Source organism: Pogona vitticeps, chromosome 4, assembly GCF_051106095.1.
Source record: "Pogona vitticeps strain Pit_001003342236 chromosome 4, PviZW2.1, whole genome shotgun sequence".
Classification (NCBI taxonomy): Eukaryota; Metazoa; Chordata; class Lepidosauria; order Squamata; family Agamidae; genus Pogona; species Pogona vitticeps.
The window spans coordinates 50,838,400-50,863,405 of NC_135786.1; the positions used below are offsets into that span (position 1 = coordinate 50,838,400).

Below are 25,006 nucleotides of genomic sequence, written 5' to 3' on the forward strand. Positions count from 1 at the left end.
TAGAGATAGGGACAAAGCCCCAAAATGGCACTTCATCTTGGTTCATGGGTTGTCAATATTGACGACCCATGAACTGCCCCTCAGTGACACAACAAAAAACAAATCAATTTGTCAAACTTGTCTGGTCCTCTTTTTTTTTTTTTTGGCCCATAGGGCATAACAAGAGGAAGGGAAAGCAGGGATGGAAGCGATTGTACAGTTGCGCTGCAGGATTGCTTTGATTCCTTTCCCCCTCCTCTTGCTAAGACCCGTGGGAAATAGCAATAGGAGGGAAAGCAGGGATCAAAGCAATCCTGCAGCAGCTAGGGGATCCCTTCCCTCTTCTTCTTATGCCACGTGGGCATAGGAAGAGGAGGAAAGGGGAACCAAGCCATTCCCCAGCCTCAGGGATGGGATTTCCTTTGGGCAAGCTTTAGCAAGCCGTCCAAAGAGAACCCCCATCTCTGCTTATACCACCAAGGAACAGCTGATCCGCGAGGGCATAAGCAGATAGGGAATGAAAGGACGAATATAAAAGGGTTATATTCGTTGCTTTGTATCCATTGGGATCTCTGGACCCTATGAATATGAAGCAACGAATATCTGATGAATCAGGGATATTTAATGAATATGCTGATTCATTTTTATATTCATCCCCATGTCTACTAAACATGCTCAATTCTTTCAGTGTTTCCTTATAAGGTTATATTTAACTTACCTTCCCGCAAATAGGCACCTGAGTTCCTACTCTCAACCCCAGAAATGTCAAACTCTGGGTTAAAACCAGTGATTGCCATGCTGCTGTAACAGACTGCTATTTCTACACCTTTAAGGCCCCAGGTTGTGCATATGCACAGGCGTACCCCTGCCATACACACAGTAAAATGTGGAAGAAAATGCAGCAAGCTAATATTTTCTTTGCTCTGCATGCCCTTTACCCCAGAGCTTAATAAGAGGCCACTGAAACCCTGCCATAAGCAGTTAGTTTATAAAGCTGCATATCAGAGATTACAGCTTTGGACAGAAATTTATCTTGGCAAAATAATTGAAAAGGGAAGGGGGGTGGGCTGGCTGAAGTAAGAAAGGGTAGAGAAGCCTTCCTCTTCTAATCCATTCCTTTTGCACCAAGTTTTTTTTTAAAGGGAGAAAAACCAATATATTTAAGTGGTTCCACAGTCGCAGTGCTTTAGCCACAAGGCATCACCCAACCAATGTGCAAGCTCCTCTGGCTCAGTGGGCAGGAAAGGGGGGGAAAGACATGCACGAGTTTGCCCACTCCAGCCTGTTTACCTTCACAACTGAAGTTAAAAACTCTCCACCTGCAATCCTGAGACAGGCAGCACTTCCTCCTCACACCACACTGTGTGTGCGCATTTTAATAACAGCCTGTCATACTCAGTTCTCGAAGCACAAAAGTGAGGGAAACAAGGCCCAGAGAGGAGGTCCAGCCTCCTCAAAGGAAATCACAATGGGAAATGGAAATGCTGCTTGTGGCATTTCCCGCTCAGAGGGGAGCACCAAGCAAGTGAGTGGGATGTTTACCAAAAACATGGAGGGCAGAAAGAGACAAGGGGGAGGGGGGAAAGATTAATTCAGATCTCAAAATGTCTATTTGACAAAGACAGGGCTGCCTAAGAACACCATTTCTTCCTCATATCCTGAATTCAACTGCATATAAGTGGAAATTATACAGAGCACCACAAGTATTTTATTTATTAGCTATATTTATATTCTGGGCTCACTGGAAGGACAGATCCTGAAGCTGAGGCTCCAATACTTTGGCCAACTCATGAGAAGAGAAGACTCCTTGGAAAAGACCTTGATGTTAGGAAAGTGTGACGGCAAGAGGAGAAGGAGACGACAGAGGATGAGATGGCTGGACAGTGTCTATGAAGCAACCAACATGAAATTGACACAACTACGGGAAGCAGTGGAAGACAGGAGGGCCTGGCGTGCTCTCGTCCATGGGGCCATGAAGAGTTGGACACGACTAAACGAAACAAAACGATATTCTGGAATTGCTTTCATAAGCCCAAGATCTTCTGGAAGCATCACCTGCCTAAAGCCCTTTGAGGAAGGACAGGCTGAGACACAGAGACTGGCCAGGGACATCCAGTGATTTTCATGATGGGCTCCAGAACAGCTGGTTGAGAAAGTCTGCCTTACTGATTCCTTTCCTAGGTTGCACTGCAATGAGCTCTTTCTCTTACCACAACAGGGATAACGATTAGCATATTTACACATGCCTTAAAAGCATGTCTTGGGGATTATAAATATGAGCCAGCTTTATGACAACCACTCCTGTAAGCAGTCTGAAAAAACACAGAAAGTTTCTGTTTCTGTTCCAGCTCCACTCTTGCCCATTTGATTATCACAACAACCCTGCGAGGTAAGCAAGGCTAAAAGACAGTGATCAGCCCAACCCACAGAATTTCATGGGCCAAAGGGAGCTTGTATCTGGACCTCAGAAGTCCCATAAGAAGTGCACCATGCTCGGTCTCTTTTTCTACCAGCTGCTGCTTATAAACCAGGAAATCCATTCCAACAGGCACTCAGCAGAAAATTTTGGGTTTCCTCTTCCCACCTAGAAAAGAGCTTGATATCTCTATTACAAGGATATGACTTAGGAAGGGCAGGAGCTACACATGTGATGCAATCTAGGAGGACCAAACAGTTCCCTCTTCTTTGCAGCCAGCACTTAAAATGACTGGGGCATCCATTTCTAACTCCTCTCCATTCTTCTTTTGATCACTGGGCAAAAGTACATCTTTTCCATACCCTTTGATGGGGGGTGGAGGATCTTTTGCTTCCATCCTCCTAATTTGACTGAAGATACTTTCCTTTGTACGCAGTATGATGGCAAACCACTACAGGTGTACTCCAAAGTGCTACAAATCACTATTTATAGAGCATCTCCCAGTATAAAATACTGACATTAAATGTTGCCAAATACAACCCACAAGCAACAGAAGAAGTACTAGACCACTGATTCCCATTTAGAACAATACTCATGACTGGCAGCAGCTCTCTGGGGTTTATGCATGATTCTTTTCTTTGTCCTACCTGGAGATTTTTGGCATTCCCCAGTGGTCTCCCATCCAAGTACTGATCAGCCTCAAATTTGCTTAGTTTCTGAAATCAGGAAAAGATCATGTTTAGAATGGCATAGTGGTGGGTCAGCTGGAAGAGCTAAATTAAACCAAGTGTTCTGCAGTACCCTCTCCCGAGCCCAGTGTCTAAACCCTAATATTAACTTTGCAGGAACCACAGAAAACACTCCTGCAGCATTGTTCAGATAGGGAAGCTACAAGTAATTCACACAGACTTTTTTCACATTCCCTCCTCCCTGTCCCATCAGAAACAATAGTACCACCTGGCTAATCTGTTTCCCACTGTACTCATTGCACCTCAGAACCATCACCACCCTCTGTTGCCATCAAAAGCAAAAGCATGAAAAGGGAGGAACAAAGGCAGCTAGGAAACAGATCAAATTAAAATTCCCAGCCTCCCACATGGCGCTGACTCCTACACACCTCCCTGCCAGCCATAAGCTCCTTTGACAAGCTGCAACTTGAGAGGCGGTAACGGGAAGGGTGAGCTGTTACCATAGGAAGCACACTTAAGTGCACCATTCGCTCCCTCTCAGAACATTTATTGGTGGTGATGGAAAACTGGAAAAAGCAACAGTGCAATGCTCCACCCAGCATGGGCTCTTTTGCCAATGCCTCCTCTAGTCGGCAACTGCTTCTGCCATATGAACCTTTGGAGTCAGAAGTATGATGCATACTAAGTTATTGATGCTTCAGTTAGTGTTCTCGTGCTGGCTCCATGTAGGCATGTATGTAATCACCTAAGTAGGAAGAGCTAATGTCGAATACAGCCTGAGAACATCTATTCACTTTCGAAAGCAAGGATGAGCAATTATTCTGCTTGTAAATGCTGCGTCTGTGTAGCATTTATCGTCTGTTCACTACAGTATAAAAATGTGAAGCCACCACACTGCATCTCACACAACATTCCAGCTTTATTCTAGAAATCTGTTTGTGTTGAGGCTTCTGCATTGTGAGGTTTGAAATGCATGTATATGCATGTGTTTGTAGGGATGTGGTTTTTACATATTTCTTTCTCAATGAACAAAAGGCAACACGATTGACGATTACCTTGTTAGACGAGGAAATCGCTTTATGATGAAGTTTTTGCGATCACTTTTGCAATAGCAAAACAATGTTTTAATAGGGAAAAACGCTTTACGACGATCGGTTCCCTGCTTTGGGAACCGATTTTTCACTTAACGACGATCTTTACAGTCTTCAAAATGCCCGCCCGCTGTGCAAAATGGCTTCCTGCTGTGTTTTAGGACAGATTCCTCACATTACAGGCACCAGAAAATGGCCGCCCTATGGAGGATCTTTGCTGGATGCTGAGGTATTTCGCCCACTGGAATGCATTGAACCAGTTTTCAATGCATTTCAATTGGCTTTTTCATTTCGCTTGACGAGTATTTCGTTCTACAGCAATTTTGCTGCAACGGATTATCCTCGTCAAGCGAGGCACCACTGTACTCTCTTCTTTCCCACTTTACCTATTTATACAACAATCCAGCAAGGTAGACCACATTGATAAAAAGGATGTACGGTCATGGCCAAAAATATTGGCACCCTTGCAATTCTGTCAGAAAATGCAACCTTTCTCTCAGAAAACTGTTGCAGTTGCAAATGTTTTGGTACTCACATATTCATTTCTTTGGTTTGCTTTGGAACAACACAAAAAAGCAGAGAAGAAAAGTCAAATCAGGCACTTGCAGGCAATGGGGCAAGACATCTGGTGTCTATGGGAGGGAATTTGCCTGAATTATTTTATTTCTGTCAGGATGGATAGATACAGGAGGCACTGCTTCCATGCAGGATGTAATCACATGGAAGGGCATGTATCAAAAACAAACAAGTCTGGTCAACTAGCTGAAAACCTGCCAGCAGATTCCCAACCCCTTCCTGTCAAGCTGCTAGACAGTTGAGATCAATGAAGCTACCACTGAAGAGACCACTGCTTCCCAACAGACTTATCATTCTGGAACCTTGCCTGGACTCACTGGCTGTGCTTCCACAGCTCTCCCTCGACCCCAGAGACTAAAAATTATTCAGTCACTGATGCCAATCTGACTCAGCAATGCAAACATAACTGTTAGCTCACTAATTAAATTTTGCCATAGCTAAAGTCTGAAATCACTTCCCACATATTATTGGCTCCATGCAAACAACCAAAGCAGCACCCAGCTCTTTCTCTAAATGACCTGCCTCTCTTCCAACAAGAGGAAAGACCAGGCAAAATGTCCTCCTGGATTTTTCCTCTAGACCAGCAATTCTACAATGGTTGCTCCTCTCCTAACAAAAACCAAGCCTGCAATTTCCAAAGAGGAAACAACAGGGAGAAGGCTGCAGGTTCACTATAGTGAAAGGAGAAAACAAAAATAGAAATGGATATTGGCAGCAAAGGCTAAAAAGCCAGCAATCCAAAGCTTAGAATCCCCCAAACAGTGTCTGACTTGGGGAGGAAAAAACAACAACAAATAAGCAATTATTTCAGATCAGATACCTCAGACATGTGCAGAATTCTTATTTAGATGACAAAGTCTTCCATACTTTTTCTGTACTTTTATTATTATTATTATTATTATTATTATTATTATTATTATTATTATTATTATTATTATTATTATTATTATTATTATTATTATTATTATTATTATTATTATTATTATTATTATTATTATTTAAAATTAATAAAGGCTGGGAACTTGTTTAACTGTGTGTGTAAACGAAAGTTTGGTTCCTAATTCACACCTTTTGTGTAAGTGGATATATTCACTACCCATTTAGGAAAGTGGAAATCCTCACTTCCCTGAAGAGGGCAATATGGCATTGCATGGAGCACAGTGACTGGGGGTGGGTGGGTATTGCGCTCTATAAATGTCAACAGGATTTTACCTGCTATCATTTACAAATATGACGCTTCACTAATGTTTCTTTGAATTCTGATAGCCTCCCTCCTTATACTGAGGCAACCCCAAATCAACATTTCAGGCCATGGGCTTCCACCCAACAAGTTTTATAAGTCAATGGGAACTCAATTATCAATCTCCCATATCTCAGTCCAACAGTCTAGCTAATACTGGACAGAAACAATAGTCCAAAATACTAGGATCATACAGAGCAGAAAGCTGGTTTGGCTGTAGCCAGACACATTCAGACCATCGCTTAATATGACAGCAATAAGTTAAAGTGAGCCCTGAACTTTCACTCCCTCATTTCTTCTTTCATGCCGTGCCCTTCTCTAAGCACAGCTATTGCTGGAGAATTTTCCAGAGGAGAGAACAAACTTCAAGTTTAATATTTAATATACAGTGGGGCTTGAGTTAAGAACATTTTGACTTAAGAACCACTCTCATAGGAAAATATTGACTTGACTTACATACTTAGATTTGAGTTAAGAATTGAAAAAAACCACATGGGAGGCAGGGAAAGTGCAAAATGTGAACTTTCAGTTAACTGTTGGCCAGTGAAAAGGGTGCCTGTCTGCTTCCTCACTCCTCCCAGCGTTTAGAGAGTGGATTGGGAGACAGTCTTCAGACTGCCTGGTACTGCCTGGACTGTATTTTCCCTGCCTTCCCTGAACCTTTCTTGACCTAAGAAAAAAAGAAACAAAATATCCCCCTCTAGTGGTCGAAGGCAGAATAGCAGCTTCCCATTAGTTTCTATGGACGGAAAAGTGCAGATACAGATCAAATGGTTTTCAATGCATTCCTATGGGAAATGCAGATTTGACCTGAGAACTTTTTGACTTGAGAACCGCCTTCCAATACGGATTAAGTTCTCAAGTCAAGACCCCACTGTATGTATTCATTATTAGAAGTGTCACAGGATTCTGTTCTTACTACAAAGCTAATATAAGACATGAACTGCCTCTTTTAATGCATGGTTCCTCATCCCCATCATTTACATGGGTGGTTATACCCAGTTATGCAAGTGGAAATCCTCACTGCTTTGAACAGGGCAAAATCTAGCTTGCACCACTGCAAGCTAGAAACTGCATGGAGCACAATGTCTGTGGAGGTTTTATAGTGTACTCAAGGCACGATTGCCAATTATCCTAGCCTAATTCTTCACTTGAGATCACAGGCTGGTTTTGCTCCAAATACAAATTTCTTACAGCCTTTCACAAACTAAACTCTCCATGAGACAGTGGAAGCCAGCAAGGAAGAGTACACACATATATGAACCCCCAGCAGAGTGTATATTTTGACTACTGAAGATTTTAACACGTTAAACCCTAATTGATGTTAATTCTTAATAGCTGAAATCCTGTTCACAGAATCAACGTATCTTTCTTTCTTTTCCACCATGGTAAACAGAGCACCACTGATGCAGTTCTTCAGACTTAGTGCAAGGGTGTGTGTTCCCCCCACCCAAGAAACATGGCAGGATATTTTCTTCAGTGGTCCTTTGACTTTAATGTTATCTGACTCCATATGCTGTACTGGTCAAATGTGACATTCCTACAGGATTTGCAGAACAAGTGAGCAGCAAATGCACATCTGTTGCTCAGTAAATTGATTGTCTGTAAAGGCCAAAGGTTTCCGATCATGGCATGATCCCAGATTAATCCTCACCTACAATATGTAACACGACCCAAATAATGACAGAAAGAGACAAAAGGTTAGGCCTTCTTTTCTGCTCTGTCCAATAAGTAGTTTTCTGAGCCAAAGAAACAAATTGCAAAGCTATAATTTTGCCCAGAATCTGATGCCAGTAAACAGCAGGCACTCTCAGAGCTTAGCAGGAGAGAATAATGAGGACCCAATACATCAACACACAACGTGAGTGTGTTTTATGAAAGCAATGAACTCAAATTCATAAGGAATTTGTAGGGGGGAAGAAAGAAGTGACACTTTCTTTGGAATCCTACCAGTTTCAAAGTGCCTGAGAAATAGTCTCGCTCATGTGTGTGCGCGCGCACACACACACACAGTGATATTTTATAAAGAAGATAATACATAATGAAAAAGAAAAAAATGTTTTAGAATTTTATTTTTTACGCAGAATATTTTCCAGAGCACATATTATAGCACAAGGGAATTGGGATTTTAAAGAAGAAGCTACTGGGAATCAGGGTCTTTGTAACAGAAACTGGAAATGCTTCCTAGGTAAGGCATGTGCAAATCCACCTGAATATGGAAATCAGCTGAGATGGTCTTGCATCAGGGGGAAATTTATGTATTTTCTCAGCGCCCCAAACAAGTTCTCAGTGCCCCAAACAAAATCAATCTCTTTAAATGCCAACAGAGATTAAGCTACCCCCTACCTATTTTACTGGAAATGTGTTCAGGGGCAGAAAATGAACAAACTGAAATGAAAAACCAACCTTGTAGATTACTGTTCCACTACTGAAGCAGCAGCAAGTTTAGTACCTCAAAGTACTTTCCCTTTGGCAGCTATTCTGTAAAGCAAGGAGAAGAGTTGTGAGAAAAGCGTAAGAGAGTTGTGGGGATCTTTGATGACTGTTATGGCAAACTTTTCCATCTAAGGCATTGTTATGTCTTTCCCTGGGTCTCATATAAATCATCCAAAGGCTTACTTCTTTATCCCTTGGCATCGCTAGGAGTAAAAGATGGGGACAGCATTGAAACAATAGTGTAAGAAGGTACATGAAGACAGGTGGAGAGGGTCATTCTGTAAACACCCATATCAGAGAGCACCTGAACTTTTCTTCCACTGACGCAATATCTGGAGCAAATTCTGGTGCAATTGACCATTTACCAGAAAGATAATGTGGGGTGGGGGAGGGAACAGAGCAATTTGCTGAAACTGTGGGTTCCATTCCCAGGCCTATTACCCAAAGACAAAACCATTGCTACATAGATCTCAATGAACCACTTCCCTTCCCTGGCACCACACACACATCCATTTCTTTCCACGGTTGGACAGAGAGAAACTTCCTCCCCTGCATGTGTTTGTGCAAGAGATTATTTCTAGGGATTTCTGAAGTCTACAGTATTGTAATCTAAACAACTGTTTCAGCCTCCAGAATGAGGTAATGCAGAAAACCAGGAAATGGGACAACACAGTTTTCTGCACTCCCATATATATATATATATGAGAAGTATATATATGAGAAGTAATGGGAGTGCAGAAAACTGTGTGTAGGATAGATAGATAGATAGATAGATAGATAGATAGATAGATAGATAGATAGATAGATAGATAGATAGATAGATAGACAGACAGACAGACAGACAGACAGACAGACAGACAGACAGACAGACAGACAGACAGACAGACAGACAGACAGACAGACAGATAGACAGACAGATAGATAGATAGATAGATAGATAGATAGATAGATAGATAGATAGATAGATAGATAGATAGATAGATAGATAGATAGATAGATAGATAGATAGATAGATAGATAGATTAGATAGATAGATAGATAGATAGATAGATAGATAGATAGATAGATAGATAGATAGATAGATAGATAGATAGATAGATAGATAGATAGATAGATAGATAGATAGATAGATAGATAGATAGATAGATAGATAGATCGATCGATCGATCGATCGATCGATACAAGTCTCTTGGGACCAAAGAAGAAAATGACTGGGTGGAAAAAGAATTTTCTGTCAGTAGGTACTATCCCAGGGAGTGTGGAATAGATGTTTAGTATTCACAGTGGATGTTCTTGTATGTATGGGCCCAGATGGAACATGTACTCCAGAAGCTGAGCTTTGCAACAGGTGTGCATTCTGAAGAGCCCACCCACTGTAAAATTGGATACCTCCCACTCAAAATTGTTTTACTCATCTGTTGATGGAGATCCTTAATTATTAAAGTATTTCCACAGCAGAGTCAAAGTTAAAATTTGGTATACAGAGACAATATTTGGCCTTGAAGATAATCAACAATTTATCATAAGAAAAATAATACTAGATTAATCTCCAACTTGGTTTCTCACTTCTCCACCAATATAGATGCAAAGGAGGAGACTAAAAGATTTCACTTGCAATTTTCATTAATCACAATTTAACATATTACATAAACATTGGTTACTTTTAAATGTGATTTGTTTCAGTAAGCCAAATTCCATAACCTGTATGGTTTGAAGTTGTTTTGTCCCAAACGAGTCTTAGTTAACATTTATGTTTGTTGTTTTATATGACAGAACAAGTTGTGATTCAACAAAGACTGAAGAAAAACTTAAACAGATTTCTCGTGTTGGAGGATGAGTGGAAAGCACAACATACACATTTAAGAGCTGCTCAGAATCCCTCTCATCAAATGGCTAAAATATGCTTCAGAACTGCATTTGAACTAGGGCATATAATCCAATATCTTTGTGTTATTACAGTAATAGAAAAATTGTTGCTCTCCCTTAAAAGTTCATAGCCTATTTGCATTGCTGAGATATTGCTTTGCTGAAATTACCTAGAAGTGAAATTTAATGAGAGTTTCTACACAGCATATACCATTATATTATCCATCAAGGTCTTTCCCCATGATTCAGGCCATTCTACAATGCATACCCACAGGTCATGGTCAGCAGACTGTCCTTTCCAAAGTTAATTTAAAATTTCCTGTTTGTAAGATTCAGCTCTTTTTATTGCTTCCTTCAATGCAATGAGGTTACTGGTCAGAAACCACTCCTTAGGCAGCTAATTTTTCCCTCAAAAGTAGAAGACACTATGTACTTATTACAAACTTTTTAGAAGAGTGTAAATCTTGGGGATGGGGTAAAGAAAGGAAAGTAATAATTAAAAAAGGACTTGGGAGCCTTTGGTCTTCCAGATTTTTGTAACTAAAGCTCCCAGAATCCCTTATTGCTGGCCATGCTGACTGGGACTTTTGGGACATGATGTTCAAAATATCTGGAGAGCCAAAGGTTTCCTTGCCACTGTTCAACATGTTAAACAGAAAGCTTTACCATGAATTAATGTGCAAAGAGGAAGCTTTGAATTATAGGATTAAGCCATTTGCAGGCATTTATCCCCTCTTGGTTTTAGCATGACACTAAAAGGGACTACACATGCTGTCCCTCCCCCTCTATCAAAATCACACCACTTCGCCCTCTTACATTCTATCATCAGAACAATGTGGGAGGGAGCCTATTCAATCTGTGGAAATTGTCTGGACAATTTCAAATCCTGCACAATCGTGGTTCCAAGCTGTACTGGCTAGTTGCAAATTTAGAAATGTAGATGACTCCTTGCTACACTATTTTCCTTCGCAACACATGGAACACAATAGTGTTAAAAAACCACAACATGAATCCTTTAAATCCCCAACGGTACTTGCATTTAATTGTCAACCATCACCACACACATACACACACACTCTCCAAACCCAAACACAGCAAATGGGATCGGAAACCATGCACATGTGTAGGCATCCTTCAGTCTCAAGAGACTATGGTAATGTGCTCTGTATGGAGGACTTGGAACAGCGTCTAGTGTGGCTGATAAGGCCAATTCGAGAGTGACAATCCCTTCCACACTGAAGACAAATACAATCTGTCCCCTATCCAGCTCCCTGATTTTGCTGCTTTCGGGACTGCCTCTCTTCCTCGGCCTGCTGGACAAAGGTCTCTTCAAATTGGGACAGGCCACAATGCACCGCCTGCCTCCAGGCTGAACGCTCAGATGTCAACGTTTCCCATCCGTTGAGGTCCATTCCTAAGACCTTCAGATCCCGCTTGCAGATATCCTTGTATTGCAGCTGTGGCCTCCTTCTGGGGAGATTTCCCTGCACTAATTCTCCATACAGGAGATCTTTTGGAATCTGACCATCAGCCATTCTCACAACATGCCCAAGCCAACGTAGACATCGCTGTTTCAATAATGTATACATGCTAAAAATTCCAGCTTGTTCTAGGACTACTCTATTTCGAACCTTGTCCTGCCAGGTGATACCAAAAATGCATCAGAGACAACACATATGGAATGTGTTTAGCTCCCTCTCCTGCCGTGCACGAAGGGTCCAGGACTCACTGCAGTACAGGAATGAGCTCAGGACACAGGCTCTACAGACCTGGATCTTGGTATATGCCGTCAGCTTCTTATTAAGCCATACTCTCTTTGCGAGTCTAGAGAACATGGTAGCTGCTTTGCCAATGAGTTTATCCAGCTCAACATCTAGGGAGAGAGTGTCATGCACATACAGAAAACACTGAGACTGAAGAATGAGTGAACAGATTAGGGATATGCCATAAAAAGTGCAGAAGCCAATGTACTCAGCTTCATTCCACTGGTGATAGCCCGTGCTCCAGACAGTCAAAACAGAAGTAGGACATACAGAATGTCAGGTTATGGGGATCCTGCACCAACCTTGGGTCGTTTCTGGCTGCTGCTATCCCCTTGCCAGTGAAGTTAGAAGTCACGGTTGTCACACCTTGATCTGGACACCATAAAGAACAACATGCAGCAGAAATGTAGAGGAAGGCAAGATACTGCTTTATACTAAACCTATAACCATAGCATGGTATGGAAGATTTATGACTGGATCTCTTGAGATTTTATGTTCTCTTAAAAACACCTGTTCTAGTTTATAAATGGTAGATGTATGGGGAAAGGAGGAATACCTTCTTTTTTCCCATGCCCTTTGTGCACTCTAAATGAGATTGCAAAACCCAATTAAATTGCAAACTCCATAAAAGCTTCTGCTTGCTCTACTGAGAAAAATCTAAAGGCACTGTTACTCTTACAGGGCTATGCAGGTTCTTTAAATCAATGAACAACACAAAGTAAGGCTTAAGGCCCACATTCCTGTTCTAAGCTGCTCTGGACAAAAAAGCAGAACTAATTTTAAGTGAAAATGAAGTAACTAGCAGGTCTCATCGTGGTTCTCCTATCATATTTTGTTTGGGATATAGAATAGCATACGTTAAATGCAGGCTTCGCCATCCAGGTGTATGACCCAACAGGAGATGTAGTCTAACACTTGTCAAGGTTGCTCTGTTCAAACTGGCAGCAGCATTCCAAGGTCTGAGGCAGGTATTTTTCCCCTACCACCTGCTGCTTAATTGGAATAGTCAAGGATTAAATCCTGTAAAACACGGCATACGTTTCACCATAAAGTCACTGTAGTTCCTGCCCAAAGCTTCATGTAAGCAATTTAGTACAAGCAGCCTGTCAGTTCTTATCCTGAGCTCAGAAGGACAGCACTATTTCCACTGCCTTGGCTAATAATACTGTTAAATGCCACACCCACCCACCCACCCACCCACAGAGGGATAGGTCCCCTTGAAGGCAGAACAGAAGAGGCTCAGCAGGCTGAGTAAACCTAATAATTTTACTAGAAGAGTAAAAAACCACAGGGACCAGCTCTGAACATGACAAACAGACAAAATCTGTTTAATATCTAATAACTCAACATATCTAATGTTGAGTTGGACATTGCCCGAACTGTGAAAACAGGAACCCCAGCCATCTTGCTTGCATGGAAAGCAGCTCCAAGATTACGATTCATAGCCAGTGGTGTGACCTCTTTTGCCCTTAGTCTCACCCTCAACATGGAGAGTTAATGAGAACAAAACAAAGCAAAAAATAACTTTTGAAAAGCTCCAACTGCATTCAGACAGAAGACTATAATCATTCCACTACTTCTCCCCATCTACTTCAGCATAAATGATTATTTGTTAAACAAATTGTTCACCAAGCATGATTGAGGACAGCAATACTGTGTAGGGCAGAGCTTTGAGCTGGAAAACTGTTGGTTCAAATCTCAACTCTAGAATCAACATACTAGATATTCTCAGGCCAGGTGTGGGGAACAGTTCACCCTGGTAAGGGCCACATTCCATTGAGGATAATCTATTAAGGGCTACACAGCACCAGTGGATGGATTCAGAGTTAAAATTGGGTGACTTGCAAAGGTCCATGAAAAAGGTAGTTCAGCAGCTGCCTCTATACAGTGTAATGAGTGTCAGAACTCATCCTCCCATGGACCTTCACAAGATGCAGATATCCTTGAGACATCCACAGAGCAGTGGGGAGCTTTTCTTATCCTTTAAGGAATCAGCAGAGGAGGAATGGCAGGGAGGTCAAGAGGACTGCTTTAACTCTTTCTGGATTGAGGGTTTTCACTCCCATAATTCTGGCAGAGGAGAAGGGTTCTGGCCGAATACTAGGAGTGGAAGTCCCAAATTCTGAAAGTTCCATCTCTAAATGAGACCCAAAATACCAGCTCCTTAAAGTACTTACTGCCAAAGAGAGATTTCCAGTCCTTAAAAGGGAGAGGGGCAAATACACTAGCTGGGAAACAACCAGAAAATGGTTTTATGAGAAAGGGGAAACAGTCATCTGGGGAAAAAGTAATGTTATCCCCAAACTTGGTGATTTATTAAAAAATGCAAACCTAATGGGACTTTAGAGGCAGAAATCCCTGTCAGCAGTCCTAGTCCAATTGTTCTCTATATCACAGCCTTCGTGGACATTAAATTCATATCATCAAACAGGATCGTGCATCATTATCCAACCAATACAGTGAAATGGCTCATGTATGAGAATTCAAAGAGGCAACAGATGTCTGAAGGCTTAGAAAGAGACAAAGAAGACACAAAGTGGACAGAGAAAAGAACAATAGTTCAAACACACTTCCCAGACCATTTAACAAACAGCTAAAGCCAAATCACTTGGCAAGACCTCTTCATCTTTCTACCAGACAACATCCCAAAGGGGACAGATGGAAATGCTTGTGTTGACAAGAACTGTGTGTTTGGAGAGGCTTTAAGGGTAGCCATTTGATTACCATGTTGAACACCCCTGTAAAACCGGTGTAAATATGGAATGATTCTGCAGATATCAGTCTTTTGCAGCTGAATTACAGGATGTCTGCCTTTGGCTCTTCATGAACTATCACAAAAAAAATCTTTCAGCTGCAGAAACGTAGAGCCAAGAAAGTACACAGCCTATTCAAACCTAGCAACATATGCTGCCCAGATACACTTAAGAGATCACATGGGTATCACGAACACATAAAAGCTGACTCATCTGTGAAGCACTGTCTAGGATAGTAAAGAAATAGCAAGGGCGAAGGGTGATTTAGACTTTTCACAGTGTTTAGTGGAAAAAAAGAAATGGCTTGTAGCTAAAGACATCCAAGCAAGGCACAGTGTGGTCTTTTAATCTCTTGTAGGTATCTTTCTTTGAAAACCAGTGTTTATAAAGCCAAAATAGTTCAAAGAAAGCCATTTGGGGCAGCAAGTTTAGCCTTCTGATCAAGAGGACACTGGAGTACCATACACACCATATGCCTTTGGAAAAGTCACCAATCATCCTTTCAAAAGTTTATTCTACTCTTATTCGGACAACTTTGAAATCAAATATGGGTTTATATCAATGTTTTCTCTACAGACCGTTAATGACATGCTTGTGCTAGTGGCCACAAATCATGTAACAGCAGCAACAATTAAGTTTTACTTATGTGTACATGTCTATGATAGAAAACCAAGTCCCAGTGAATAATTGAATGCTATTGATTTCCTGTAGCAGAAGGCTTGTGTGTTTGTTTGTCTCCAAAGATCTCCAAAATGGGAAGAGCAAGAAACATGGAATTTTGCAATTCTGTTGAGGTCATTGACTGGATGCTTTGCAGTTCAACTGGCCATGTTGGCTGGGAGCCTCTGTAGGTACTAGAAACACAAAATATGACATGGAGACTACTAGACCAGATTGAAAAATGATTAGCTTTAGGGAAGGAGTTAGAAGGGGAAGGAGGAACTAATGGATTTTTACTCAGGTGAAGCTAGATACAATGTTCTAAAATTTTGCTTGCTTGCTTGTCTCAAAAGATCTCCAAAACAGCAATAGTATTCACGACAGTTTGCATGGATACTACTGATTTCCCAACTTAAATGGATTATATTTCCAAAGCCAGATCATAGTTATTCTATAAAACATGTTGGATACATTTCAGTTGTGAGATCCCTTCCCTCCCAACCACATAGTTAGTCTGTTGTCCACAATGCTTCTGTCAATTTTTTTTAAAAAAATTTACTACACGATCAGTATTGTGATCAATATTTCAAAAAATATTGTCTTGCATGGTTATATGCTGTAATGCATATAAATCTTACAAGCAACTACAGCCTCAAATTACTGTTACTTTAAATGTAGGCACTGGTTGAATGGGAATCAAAGTCTTCAAATAATAATGGTGCGAGCAGATGTGGGATTTCTCTATTTCTGTGGAAGTAAGGACAGGACTAAGTAATCGTGGGGGGGGGGGGAGAGAAAAAAGACCAGCCTTGGGGGCTACTGGGGCAGAGAAAGAAGAGAGACAGAGCACTGGCATGGGGTGATTGAGAGTGCTAATGTATTTCTAACCCAACTGAAGGCAAGTATACTTGCTACTAAAATAATATACCTAAAGGGGTTGGGTTGGGTTGATGGTAGAAGGACAGGCACAAGAGCTGTGCAGGTAATCTGTTTTAGTTACAAAGATTTAGCTCTTCTTCTCCTTCACCAAACTTTATATGGGGCCAGTACTGACATAAACAGAATGGGACAGTTCTGTCATAGTTACATCGCATCTCTTCTCACCTGAAAACAAAAGCCAAGTACAAAACCCTAGATGTGTGGAACTCAAAGAAAACCCGAACCCTATTGCCTTTGTCTAGTGATGACCACCTGGAAAAGAAACTATTTTAAATCTTTATCGCCAGGCTTTTGTGAAGTATATACAGGGAACTCTGGATTTTTATTTGTTTATTTATATTTAAGGAAACCTTTTAGTGTAACAGTTTATAACAAGACTCTCTGGCTTCCAGTCCTGTGCTCTCACGGAGAGAGAAAGAGAGACTGAACAGACTGGGTACTTCTTTATTTCCTTTTAGAGTATAAAGCTGGAGTCGTGTCAAGCTCCGAGGTGTTCCCTCCTCCCCCTCCTCCCAAAGGGTTTGTCTTGCTGCCACTGACAGCAGCAGGCTCCTGCTCCCAAACAAAGAGATTTCCCTCCAGCTTAGCAGATGGGTTTCACCCTGAGGAATTTCTACAAAGCCTCCACGTGGGGCCGTCTTCATGCTTCTGGCGGCTCACAGGGGATAAGGACTGTTTTGGGGAAAGCCTCCCTTCCTTTTGAAGCTAGACGGTTGAGGACCTGGCCTCTGGGAACACAAGGGACACAGCAAAGGGAGATTTCTTGTATCCAGTCCAAGCTACCTATCGCTAATGAATTGGAAGAAAGGAGTGAGCACACACAAAAAAGAGGGAGGGGAGAAGGATGGGAAGGCTGACAACCAGGGGAGTAAACTCTTTCACTTGAGGGAGAGAGGAGATGTCCACTGGAACCTGTAGTCTCATTCTCTCATGACAGGGTCAAGGAGACTCAAGCAAGCCCTTCTATGGATGTCTAAGGTCACCAGGGAAATCCTAATTCACTATAGACTGATTTTGTTGATACTGTACTAGGAACTCACTCTCCCCTCAAAAAGCTACAGCCGTCTTCTTCAACCCAGTGTCCTCTTGTTATAATGGACTATAACTTCTATTATTCCCAGACAGCCTAATCAACTACAGTGCCAATAGGAGTTGAAGTCTCTTTGAACACCAAAACATGATGTACTTCCATCCCTGCTGATTCTGTTCAAGGATGCAGGCAACTTCATCCACATCCATCTCACTTCAGAGCAGATAATGATCAGCATAATCTTGAAAGTGATTTCTCCATTAAAAAGGTATGATCTTCAACACAGGTTGAAGGAAGCAGAAAAAAATGGGGTGGGGAATTTATGTCCTCCCAAGATGGTTGATGGACTAAAGTTCCCATTGTCTCAAGTCACTGACCATCTGTCTGTAGCTAATGGGAGATTAAGTCTAACAACATTTGAATGGCCAGTGGTGCTCCCTCCCTGGACTTGAGGATCTTTAGGTCTTCTCCTTTCTACAATTAGCAGTTGGTCCTACAATTTTATTCCCCCGTCACCTACGCTGACTCTACCACATATGCACCACATACCCGTATCTTTCTAGGGCTTGGGACCCATTGCTACTTTTTACAGGCATTTCCTCTCTCCAGTTTTGGCATACTTCAAAACCATTGTGCAGGCACTCCAGCAGAACGCAGGAAGATAATGATCATTTTCACTTACAAGGGTGGGGCAGGGCAGTGCAATAACCCAGTATAACTAAGGAAGAACTTTTGAAAGAGAAGAGTCTCACCATTTCCATATTTTCTTAGAATATGCTAGTTTTCATGTTCTCCATATTTGTGTGTGTGTGTGTGTACTTTTCTGGACTATAATTCAGGAGGAGTCTCACAGTAGTTAAACTGCAGTACTGCTGCCAACACTCTGCTCACAACCTGGGTTCAATCCAGATAGCCAGCTTGAGATTCACTCCGGCTTCCACCATTCCAAAGTCAGTAAACAAAGCATTCAGCTCGCTGGAGGAGGGGGCCAATGTACAGCTTGCATAATTAAATTGCAAACCATCTAGAGGGTGCTTTAAGCACTATGGCTAAGGCAGGTATATAAACAGCACACATAATCTACCAGCAAACATGAGAGGCATGATGGTCCAAAAACTAACTTTTCAAAGATCTAGATTTAATATTTCTCATTAGCAAATATACCTGCATACCTAAGCATGTGAAAGCCAGACAGAGGAAAAGAGCAAAAATCTCGTCTTCCTATACTTTTGTTTGAATAGACAACAAACTGATATTTAATATTGGCTTAGTTGAGTTATAACTTGCCACATTCAATATACGTAAAATGCTATTGTGGTGACTAACAACCAGATAAACATGATACAATGAAACAAGTCACTTTAACTGTTGCCCATAAAACATTGTTTTTCTTCATACTGCCATAAACCAATATACCAGCTGAGTTTCTTTCCATCTAGGTGTCTTATAGCTACATTGTTGCCCCATCCTTATTCTTGCTATGATTGTGCCCTTTAGCACTGCCATGGTAATGCTCCTGGAATCACACTCTGTCACTAATAATAATAATAATAATAATAATAATAATAATAATAATAATAATAATAATAATAATAATAATAATAATAATAATAATAATAATAATAGGACCTGCACTGGTGAGAAATGAAGATGAAAATAGGGACTTCCAGACCTGTGACCTCAAGAGGCAGTACAACCTATGATACTGTGTGATAGATCTAATAAGGTCACTTTGAAAAGTCAACTGCAGAACCTTGTACATGACTTTCCATTTGCTCACCTATTTTTGAACTTTGCACAGATCTTGAGCTCTTACTCCACCCTTGCAGTTAAGTGCCATATAAACTACACTCTTCAAGTGATTCATTGCAAAGAACAATTGTGAGCTGCTCAAAATCTCTCCACACCTTCCCCCATGGTTGGCTCTTAATACACACTTTACACTAGAAAAAAAATATTGCTTAGACCAGGAGCCATCCTTTTTTGTAATTTTTCAAATCTTCCCATATTTTCAGTGATCCATGAAGACATCAGAGCACACTGGTGGCAGAAAACTGACTCCTGGATCTTCTGAAGTTGCTCACATCTGCCTTAAAACTACATCAGAAGCTCCCTAATGTAACTTTGCTTCATAGGTAAGGGAGGGATATCTGTTCTTCACACTACTGTACTTCAAACATTAGCACAGTTTTCACACACAGTGTGGAATAGACTGAAAATAAAATCCTGCTAAGGGGCCAAATAGTAGGGCAGGAAAGACAATGGGGAAAAGAGGTGGATTTATGAAGGAATCACCATTGCCAGCCTACAAACACACTTCAGTTATTTCTGGCAGCACGGCAAGGGGGATTCCTCTCTAAACATTCTTAGGGGCTTAAAATAGGCCATGTCATTTCCTCCCACTAATAGCTGTGACCCAGCAACTGCTGCAGTAGCCAGGAGATGGTGAGGCTCTGGAAGCTTCATTAAATTGGAGACTTCTGCTCTTTGGCAAATGGGTCTGTGCCACCAACCTTTTTTTAAAAAAGCCACCTTTGGATGAATGCCAAGTGAAAGCTCTCCAGACTCAGTCAGAAGTACAAAGTCCAAAGCATAACAAGGAGCATCTCCAAAACTGAAAAAGTAACCTTTTAAACTAGAGCTCCCAGAACCCTAGAAACAGCATGGTCACTAGTCCCAAAAAAATCACTGCTGGAGAGAAAACCATCTGTTTTGATGACACGCCACTATCCCAGTGCGAATCACACAACGTGTTGCACATCCTCTTGTTTTAGAGAAATTGATCAAAATCTACAGCCTGGCACCAGACAAATGTTTTCCAACATGACTGGGCCATAAGCCCCAGTGGGCACAGTTAAGTGCTACGACTGATGGGGTTGTAACCCAAATATCTGAAGGGCACCAGCTTGAGGAAAGCTTGTTCACAATTACAGTTTTTCATGACTGTATGTTCATTTCCAGGGAGGGAATGAGAGGAATTAAGAACCCCCTGCTCGATCAGGGCAAAGCAAATCTGGACTACACCCAAAATAAAAAACAGCCCGTTGTACTCTTTGGATGTATTTATTGTACTTATGGGGGGAAAGCCTTTGAAATGCAGCTCCACAACACTTTCTCTGAAATGCTTTGCACGATCAAAGGCTTCCCTAGAAGTGGCTTTGAGAAACTTAGAATGTTTATGTTCCTTCAAGCAAGCAATGTCCAATTACCCTTTTAAGCATTCTTTTATCACTGTATCTGCCAAACGCCCACTGGAGAAGACCATATCCTGCCGTCTGACTTTTCCACTTCCTTACTGCAACCTCCTCTGAATAATAAAATGAGTCAGGATCCCATGCCCAACGTGTGTGTGGGGTGGTGGTGGAGTGGGGTGGGAAAGATATAGAATTGTTATGACTGGATCTAAAATCATCCATCCATGGATTATTTTCATTCCACAGGCAAGATAAATTCATGTCTTCATGAAAGTTCCTGATGATGGAACTCTACAGGTCCTGTATTCTTCCTTCTTTATCTCTGTAGTCTCTACAGCCATGTGGATTGGCAGAGCTAATATGTGCTCAAACTAATGGGCTCTTTAGTGCCCTTTCTTTATTTTGATGGCTTCTGCTAACAATACATTGCTAATATCTGCCTATTTTTAGACTCAATGATATCCTAATTCTAGGCTGGAGAACATGTCACACCCTAAATAAGGGTGAGCAACATACAACCATCATAAGGCCATTTTTATAGACTCCTAGCACCTGTGCTCCCCCAGATTTTGTTTAAAAATAGGGTGACATTCTCCAGTAATCTGCTTTTGCTCTCTATAGTATATGGGAAATTAATTTTCTGACGTTTCTAGCAGTGCCCAGTACTCCTTGGGTCTTCTATACCCCATTTCCCACCAATATATGCACTGAAGCATTTTCAGTTAAAAACCCATATTGCCCAACTAAATTCAATTTTCAATTAATATATGTATTTCTAAAATATTTTAAAAACTTAATATGCACTTTAGCCTCTGGTAAAATCCCCTGCCTTTACCCACATCTCTTTAGGACTCCTGGACTGCCAGGAAAATAGTTTTGCTGCAATCTTCCTCCCAAACCTTAAATATTGTTGGCCTTCAACTTCCATAAGCCCTGGGTAGTAGAGCCAATGATCAGGGATGATGTGAGCTGTAGTTCAGCATTATCAAAAGGGATACTCCTGTTCTGTGTGGGGCCACTGATTAGTGCAGGGAAACCTTTTCTGCGTGTGGAAAAAACATAGTATGTGAAGCTGCACACAATTTAGTTCTAAAAGGCAATCTTGCTTTCACAAACAGTAATTATAATTGGCGACTCTCTGAAGATCTGTTAACACACTGATGTCTCTGCCAATGGACATCAGGGGTTTACAAATATGACACTGCCCTAGACAGTGAGGCTCTCTGATGAGATCTGTAGCATCCACATATCCTATATAGAGCTAAGGGAAAATGCTACATATACTGAAAAACTGCTGTTATACTTGGTTTAAAAAACTATTCTGACTAAATATCTTCAGCATACAGTGAAAAGTCAGAAACCCACCTCCCACCTAGGGGCTTCAGTAGATTAAATAAAAGCTGTTGCTCTCACCTACAATCCAGTCTGTCACTACAAGATCCCAGGGCTATTGTGTTCCAAGTGCCATGGAATTCAGCATGTCCAATACTGGATCAGCAGGCAGCTTCAGCTTCTACATAGCAAAGCCTGCTGATTACTTGAACTAGGAAAACAAGGACATTCTTAAGTTCAGGCGAGAACATACAGTTTTACTACTGAAATCTGTCAGTAAAAGAGAAGTTTATTCAAAGTTTTTTTCCTTCTGCAACCCTATAAAGGGTTAAACAAAACTACTATTAAAAATGAATGCAATAGGAAAAAAAGAGTTCTCCTCTCCCAGGGAGTGCCAGTTTGCTGCTAGTCCCCTTCCCAGAAAGCCCTGCTCCTGGGAAAGTGTGGGCTGTTTTCCATATATATCTGCAAACTGTTCCATGCAGTAAGAAGGCTAATTAAAGAGAGGGCGGGAGAGGAAGACGCATGTAGAAGACCAAAAGGCAATAGTTATAAGAACAGAGCCTAGGACAAGGGCTAAATTAGAACTTTAAAGAGCTGCGCTTATGATAGCCCTGGAAGATCAGATTCAGTCAGGAAGAAAGAAACGCCCATCACTGAACACAAAAACCCAAGGACAAATACCAGCACACATATTGCTAAAAAAGAGAGGATAAAATTTTAGCCTCAGGACTTCATTGGGAGGTTAAACTTCCCTGTCATTTATTTCAAGGGAAATCAGTTTGATTCCTTGGTATCTGTCAGTGTTGCTTTCCTTCACAGACTGCCACATTTCTGCATTGCCTTTTCCCCATGCTACCCCCTACCAGCCAAACAAGAACCTTGCATTTCACATTGAAGGCAATGAGGCTGTGTGTGGGGGATATGCAGATTGTTTTGGTATTTCTTTCTTTGAGGAGCTGAATGGAAAATACCAACCCAGCGTTTATCAGGGGTGAAGTTTGAAACCATCCTCTTCTCACAATAGGCGGTTTACATCCAGTGTTTGAACTCATCTTAAGAAGTATGTATGTCTGGCAGACCTCTGCCATGAATTTTTGGGATTCTCATTTATAATAATTTTTCTGCAATATTAGTACAAGGCCTGAGGAAGTGTACTTTAACTACAAATGTTTGCTGATTATTTATATTTTTTTAGTGGTCTGATAAAAAGATATAACCTCTGTCACGTGAATACAGTGTAAGGACCACTTATACAGTGTAAGCTTTCTTTTTTGGTTTCTTCAGAGTGTTCTCTTATGTTTCTTAATGTAATTTTTTTTCTCTTAACAGAAATATAATTTTTATTGGTTTGAATGGAATAATTTTATGCCGGTGCCTTTAGCTACAAATGTGAGATTTTGTATTAAACATTTTATTATTTTAATGGTAAGCTAACAGGAAAAACACTTGATTTGAAAGATGGCAGATTAATTCTCAAATTTAAAAATATTTCTAGCTTCTGTGGCATGACTAACTTGTAAAAGCACACAGGGGCAATATGAAAAAAACAACATATATGTCCCCTAGGAAAGGAGAAGTAAGGAGTACAGATTTACTTCTGCATCTAAGCATTATTTTAGATGTATGTATGGTTTTCAGTACACCTGGAAATACAATTTTATCCATGCACCTGGCTCTTTGACCTCTTTTCTTTCTTCCACTCCACTCCCACTTCCTCCTTGCTTCCACCTCTCTGACAATGCTTTTTCCTGGAATTGTAGAATGGCAGCTGTGACCAGAAGTCCAGTTTCCAGTAACAGTTTCCCTTCAATGCCTTCCGGACATCATAAATAAAGATGTGAGATTGGAGGAGACATGCTAAATGAGGAGAAAGGTCTTCAGAGAGGTAAGAATTACCCTAGTTTCCATCTGTCCTTCATCTTACAAGAAATCAATAGGTCAGGTGGTCCTGCTGCTGAATGCCAGAATGGTACATGCAAAACTCTTTGCTCCCCCTTTTCCCTTCCGAGGCTTGAGGAAGAGGCGGGAACTTTAAAATTGCTTTCAGTCAAGCCTCTGCAAACGCCGATCCCTGCGCAGAGGGACCCGCGCGAGTCCTCCCATGGTGCAAGGTAAGCCCCTGGGGACCCCCAAAGCTAGGGCATGTGGTTTCAGGGCACCCCTGCCAGGGTTTTGGTGGCTTCCCCTGCACCATCAGAGCCCTAGTGGGGGTGCCCCCAAACCACCCACACCCACTTTAAAGCATTTTGGAGGTTTTTCCTGCACCATCAGAGGACTAGTGGGGGACCTCCAAAGCTGGTAATCGCAGGGAGGGGACCCCCCGCCAGTCCTCCCATGGTGTTTCCCCAGCTCCCTACCCCTTAAGTTCCTTTAAAAAAAAATTCCCCTAGGAACACATTAATTAATTTTCAATGCATTCCTATGGGAAATTTGGTTTCACAAGACGATGTTTTCGCAAGACAGCGATTTCTGCAGAACGGATTAACATCGTCTTGTGAGGCACCACTGTATGCAGAATTTGAACAAGAAAAAATTGCTCCAAGGTTCATTCCCTCCTGGAGAATGGGAAGACATGGCTTCAGTAGCAGTCCTTCAGACCACACATTTGTTAAATTTATCTGCTATATTTAGTGTTTTAAAAAAAACATTTTCCATCTTGAAAGCCACCACAATACTTGTTTCACTGAAACCTGCAGCTTTGCCATTTATCCAGCTCTTATAATACCTACATGAGTAGAGGTTCCCATATCCCAAATGACCGATTTGCATGGGCAAAAGGGGGAGTTGCAACATCACCTGCTGTGAATCAATGCTTGCTGCAGCTCTGTGATCACCTCCAGGGTGTAATGATTCCAACTCCTGATTGTTGGTAGTTTAAACTAAACTAGTGTGGTTTTGAAACATCATGGATGGGATATGAATCATGCCTTCACCTCAATATACAGTATTTGCATCTCTTCAAGAATCTAGGATGTATTTAGGTAGAAAACCTTTTGGTCTAACCCAGCATGGCTTGTAACTCAGATGTGGGGGAGCCAA

The 25,006-nt window shown here is 41.3% G+C and overlaps 1 protein-coding gene across 15 annotated transcripts in view; it reads right to left on the reverse strand.

The window, feature by feature from the left end:
• The window catches only part of ATP2B4 (ATPase plasma membrane Ca2+ transporting 4), a 197,221-nt gene that overhangs the window by 130,258 nt on the left and 41,957 nt on the right, over positions 1-25,006 (reverse strand). For 5 of the 15 annotated variants that reach the window (XM_078391941.1, XM_072997341.2, XM_078391938.1 and 2 more), the window contains exons 2-3: positions 8,398-8,472; positions 3,043-3,111 (exon numbers count right to left, since the gene is read on the reverse strand). The exons of 4 other annotated variants lie outside the window; for them this stretch is intronic. The gene's annotated coding sequence lies outside the window, so the exon portion shown is untranslated. The remainder of the gene's footprint in view (positions 1-3,042; positions 3,112-8,397; positions 8,473-25,006) is intronic. 6 more of the 15 variants (XM_078391945.1, XM_078391940.1, XM_072997346.2 and 3 more) reach the window with 2 other exon arrangements.